The following is a 6,456-nucleotide window of genomic DNA, read 5'->3' on the forward strand; positions in this document are numbered from 1 at the left end:
TGACAATTGCCCCTTATAAACTCTTCCCACATGATGCGGTAGAGCATAGTAGTCCTAGTGGAACTCTCCAATAATAAAAAGATAACTTTATTCACTATAACCAAGGCTTATCTCCATCTAGGTGGTTTCAAATTGCCTATTGAAATTCTGCATTTTGAATGCAAAGGTCTTTAGCAAGTTTGATTTAAAATCAAGGTTTTGGCAATTACCCATCTTGGCTAAAGACATATACAAAACAACATTTTGTGTCTCTCATGGATACTAGCAATGGACAATCCTTCTCTTTGGCATTAAAATAGCTCTCACTTATTTTCAAGGGTGGATAGACTCTGTCTTTTCACAAATCTCATTTTTTTGGTGTACATAGATGATATCTTAGTTTTTTTTTAGACAATTTAAGAGCACGTTAATCATCTCAAACTTTTTGTGAAGGTTGTAGAAGAGGCATGAATGGTACTATCTCCTACTAAATCTATCATGTTTGTAACCAAGGTAGATTTCTTAGGTTTACAAATTCATCATGGGATGATTGAGCTTCAGGAGCATGTTTTTGAAAAGATTTTTGAATTTCCTTATACTCTTTCACATGTAAAAAGCCTCCAACAACTCTTAGGGTACTTAAACTAGATTAACTCCCCTACACTTGATCCAACATTATATACTCAAGATCTTTATCCTCTCCTGGAAACCACTCCACATAGCAACCCTCCAGCAAATAGAATCTCTTATCCAAAAATCACACTCTCTTCATTTACCAACAAGGTATCCCTTAATTGTATATAGAGATGCCTCTGATATCGGATGGGGAGCAATGCTTTGCAAATAGCTAATTTACGGTATTTCTTCTTTTGATGAGGATAATGATAGCGTGATTGATGATAGTTTTGTGCCCATCAATCCTCATCGAACTCCTCATGGTTTTGATGCTGATGATGAGCATGAGTTTCTCAATGTTCATTCCAGTAATTGTCATAAAGATGAGATAACTAAGCCTGATAAATTGGATGTTCTTGAAAAAGTCGGAACTTTCTTATCTGGTCCTCCATAGATGGAAAAACTCCAAATGAGATTAAGATGTTGATTTATATGATGCATGCCTATTGTTGACTAGAAATTGTTGGACAAACCCAACACCAACAAACTTGACATCCTTAATGCTATGACCCATGGATTTGTGGGTGGTCTATGCCAATGGTGAATAAGGTGCTGATTTATATGATGTATGCCTATGTTGGCTAGAAACTATTGGACAGCGCCAATAGACTTAACGTCCTTAATGCTTTGACCCATGGATTTGTAGGTGGTTTGTGCCAATGGTGGCAATCTATACATCCACAAATAAAAGCAACGATTGCCTCTCAAATTTATTTGATAACTCTCTTTTTTGAATTATTATTAGGTTAGCTTGTGGGAAATAAACTAGATGAAGTGGTTGAAGTGAGAGAAGGTTTCTTTTAGGTAGAACTTTGTGACCCATGCCAATACAAGGATTACTTGATCTATATGAGAGACCTTTTGTGTGAAGGTATGGGTGCTCATGACAATAGCATGAAAGAACACATACATGCGCTCTTTTCTAGAAAACTCATCCCATTTCTTTGTAAAGAGAAGACGTAGTTTGAAAATAGGGATTTCAATAACAACATGGGAGAAATGATTCAAACTATTGAACAAACAGTGAAAGAAGTTTGTTAGCAATAAAAGTTGATAACCCTATAACAAAGGTTTCCCATCGAGGTATGTAAACATGCCTTAAAATACTACAAGGATTTTGGATATGAAAATTGTAAACGGTCTCCTTAGTACTCCTCGCAATCTAAATCTTTAGATCTCATCAAAGGTACAACAAATATAATAGTACTCGATCTCAAAACGAGTATCCCAACTCTTCAAAGAGATCTAAAGATGTCAAGTGCTATATTTGTGGTAATTCTAACACTTAGTGATTAAATGCCCTCAGAAAAATAAGGAGTAATGAAAAGGCAAAGGGAAACACAAGGTTACTAATCTTCATCACTATTTGTCCAAGGGGGATTCCTATGATACGACTAGCATTCATTCACTCTATGAAACATATGATTTTGATTATGACCCTTCAGAAACTGAATGGTTGTATCATGATCATTGGACTTTTGCACCGGACATTTCATTCGGCTAAGAAGAATCTGACTTAGAAGAAAATGAAGACTTTCGACACTCTTGCAGAAGCATATGTAGGTGTCTACTCTTCTTCCTCAACTTCCGATGATGATGAATCAAATAATGACACTTCAGATGCTAACACTACCAGTAATTGTTATTTTCACTCTACCTTTTCTAATTCTTAATGGAACACGAATTAAAATGTTGATGAAGACCAGAGTGATGATGATTTGGATCAAACCCAAAGTACTAATGCTCATTCTCTTTCTTCCTCCCTTAATCTAAAAGGTAAAGAAAAATATCTCCCTTCTACTTCTAGAAGTCCCCTAGGATTACATCTAAAGAAAATAAAGTTTAAGCATGCTTCTTTAGATGAGTCTAATCATAATACAACTTCTACTTCCGACTTTGATTTTGAAGAATCTTCTTCCAAAGATAGAAAGAAAAATAAACAAAAGGAGAAAGTCAAAGAAGAACTATTCTCTAACCCACATGATTTTCCTAGAATGAGAACTTTGAGTTTAGAAACCCTAAAAAAGGCTAATATCTTCATTCCTCATAAACTTTGAGGAATAAGAACTTTGAGTTTAGAAACCCTAAAAAAGGCTAATATCTTCATTCCTCATAAACTTAAGCAAATGTAGAAGCTCAGGACTCTACAACAGTTTGTGGATGATTTTATTAAGACTTCTATTGACACTAACGCAGAACAGGCTAAAGTCACCAAAGCATTTCAAGCCATGCATGTTTAACTTACTACTTTATTAAGGTTTTCAAAAGGGCATTTAGACCACGGAAACACATTGCCTAGGCTATCGCAAGTGTTTTGCAAGAGCTTACTTCCTCTTGACTCTCCTCTTAGTAACCAAGGTTCTTCTCCTTTGAAAACTATTAATCAAATTAGAACTACACACCATAGACACAAACTCAACATAAATGCATTAGAAGGTGGTGGACCAAGAAACTGCATTCTTCAAAAAAGTTTAATTTATTTGTTGACACTCTAATTAACACTAGGTCAAGTTTGACAATTGCTCCTTTTGAATCTTCCCACCTGATGTGGTAGAGCCCAATAGTCTTAGTGGAACTCTCCAATAATAAAAGATCACTTTGTTCACTATAATCAAGGCTTTTATCTCCATCTAGGCCATTGCAAATTGTTTATTGAAATTCAACTGATGAAGCAAATGAAGTATGATCTCCTTCTTGGCATTGATGCCCTTCAACATTTAGTACCCTACGCTTTTTGGATGGAACACTTTACTTTTTCTTATTTAGGGAAAAAGACTAGCATCCCTCTATTAGAAAAGGTTGGTTGTAGTATATATACTCTTTCTCAACCTCTTGCTCATGTAAAGGTAAAACACACAAAAAATTGGCCACAATAGGAACTATCGAAACAACAAGAGGCTACTCACCAAATCTAGTGAGCTATGCAAGCTTACATGTTTGAAGATCCCCGCTTATTTAAAGAAAAAGTCCTAAAATTGCTCTCTCTCTTCCTTTAAAGGACAATGCTGATCCTACAAAGGCTGTGCATAAAGGTATGAAAGAAGAAGATCTTGCCCTCTATCCACAGGAAATTGTTGATCTTTTGCAGAAAGGTCTAATTGAGCCTACCAACTCACCATGGTCCTACCAAGCTTTTTATGTATAAACATTTTGAGTAGAAACGTGGCAAACAAAGGCTAGTGATTAACTATAAACCTCTCAATAAATTCTTGGTCAGTCATGATCATCCTATCATCTCGATCAAAGATCTTCTTATCAAAAGAATTCGGAAGGCAAAGTTCTTTAGCATGTTTGATTTAAAATCAAGATTTTGGCAATTACCCATCTAGGTTGAAAACAGATACAAAATAGCATTTTGTGTCCCTCATGGATAGTGCTAATGGATAGTCCTTCCTTTTGGCATTAAAATAGCTCCCACTTATTTTCAAGGGTGAATAGACTCCATATTTTCACAATTCTGATTTTGTTTGATATACATAGATGATATCTTGGTTTTTTTTGACACCATTCAAGAGCATGTTAATCATCTCAAACTTTTCATAAAGGCTATAGAAGAGGCATGAATGGTACTATCCCCTACTAAATCTATCATGTTTGTAACCAAGGTAGATTTCTTAGGTTTACAAATTCACCATGGGATGGTTGAGCTTAAGAAGCATGTTCATAAAAAGATTTAATTATTTCTCGATAGTCTTCCACATGTAAAAAGCCTCCAACAACTCTTAAGCTGCTTAAATTGGATTAACTCCTCTACGCCCAATCTAGCATTGCATACTTAAGATCTTTATCCTCTCCTTAGGAAAATTAATTTTGAATGGAAATCACTCCACAGAGCAGTGCTCTAGCAAATAAAATCACTTATCCACAATTTACCTCCTCTTCATTTACCAAGAGGGTATCCCTTAATTGTATATACAGATGCCTCTAATATCAGATGGGGAGCTTTGTGAAGACCTTTAAGCATCAAAAAACAGAACCAAAAAAGAAGAAAAAGACAACCCACTACAAATATGATGCTATGCCTCCAACATATTTTCCCAAACACAAAATAATCATTCGTCATACCATTGAAAATATTAGGCATCATCAAACCCATTAAAGCCTTTAGAAAATTTGTGGAATTTGTTCCTTTTATGGTATGCACAGATTTACAACATGTGCATGGATATCTCACAAAAAAGGCACCAACAAAAATTGGCAATAAAAGATTACTCAAGTGGTCTCTCTTTTTTGATGAGTTGGATGTGACCTTTGAGCATATCCCATGCAAAAACAATGTACTCATTGATTTACTTTCCCTCAAATCTTACACTACGCCCACTTAGCCAATAATCCCTATGGTTTCTTCAACTCAAGGTACCTTTATCTCAACATTCAAGAGCTTATCAGAATGCTATAAATCTTTGGGAAACTCAACTATTATCATGGATGGGAGCGCCAAATAAATCCTTTCACAAATAGGCGCAACAAACATCTATGGGGAGAATATATCTTCAAATTTCGTGCTTCCACTCTTTATGTTGAAGATCAAGGTATTCAAACTATTTGTGATTCTACATCCAATGATCAACATGTAAATCTTTTATCTCTAGTTATGCATAAAATATAGACAACCCATTAAAAATATCACTTGCATCTTGGATATGTAGTTATAGACATAATCCCTTTGTTTCATTGTGGCCTTAATGTTCTTGTATGGTAGCTATACTAGACACTCACTATAACAAAATCATGGATATGATAGTAGAATTTGTAGTCTTTCTTTATCAAACAGCTCTATTCTTTTTGAACTCCATCCAAATTATGCTATTTCTATAGACTATCCCTACTTGAGTGATTTCCTTATCCTTCATGTTAGAACTTCAAGTCTGCACATGAAAACAACATCAACACATCTAGGTATCCAATATCATATGGTCTTTAGGTGCGTGTCTCTAGCTATTTCTAGAGTATTACAAGGTGTGAATAATGACAAAGACAAGGGTCAAACCATCATAATGAAGGCATATGAAAGTACCCAAAGGTTTCTACTGAATTGTGTGAATTGGTCCAAAATCACTATTCCTCAAGAGTGGCAATTAGACATACAGTCGCTTCAAAAGAAAGAGCTCATACCTCCTAAACCTTTGACCATGAATAATATTAAAGGAAAAATAATTGTATTGCCCCAGGATCCTTCTATGCCTTCTAAACCATCAAACACCATTGTCTTGGAGCAACAACAACAACCTACCTTTTTCTTGGCTCAGATTCTTGGCTAACTGAATAGCACTCATAGAATCCGAATGCAGTGTAGGGATAGCATCAATACCAAGGTCAGCAACCAAACGACCCAACCAAATGGCCTCCTTGCAAGCCTCAGTGGTTGCAACATACTTGGCCTTTGTAGAAAAGGCCGTGCATTTCTGCACCTTGGACATCCAAGAAACAACACCTCCAGCATATGTGAATACATAGCTGGAAGTGGACTTTCTACTATTTGCATGTCCTGCATAATCAGAGTCAGTGTGCCCCACGACTCCTGTATCCTGGCTGCCATAGCATATGCACATATCTGTAGTGCCCTTCAGGTACCTCATGACACCCTTCACGGCATCCCAATGCTTCTTGCCAGGTGTAGCCACAAGACCAACTGCAAAGGCAATATCTGGACGAGTGGCTATCATGGCATACATAAGATTGTCCACTGCGGATGCATAGGGAATCTTGGCCATCTCGGCCCTCTGCTCATCTGTCTGCGGACAATCAACTTGTGATACCTTCACATAAGAAGGCAATGGACAACCAATATGCTTTAAGTCC

The sequence above is a fragment of the Lygodium microphyllum genome, chromosome 21 (assembly GCF_053477565.2).
Source record: "Lygodium microphyllum isolate KBCC chromosome 21, Lygodium_microphyllum_v1.1.10, whole genome shotgun sequence".
Taxonomy (NCBI): domain Eukaryota; kingdom Viridiplantae; phylum Streptophyta; class Polypodiopsida; order Schizaeales; family Lygodiaceae; genus Lygodium; species Lygodium microphyllum.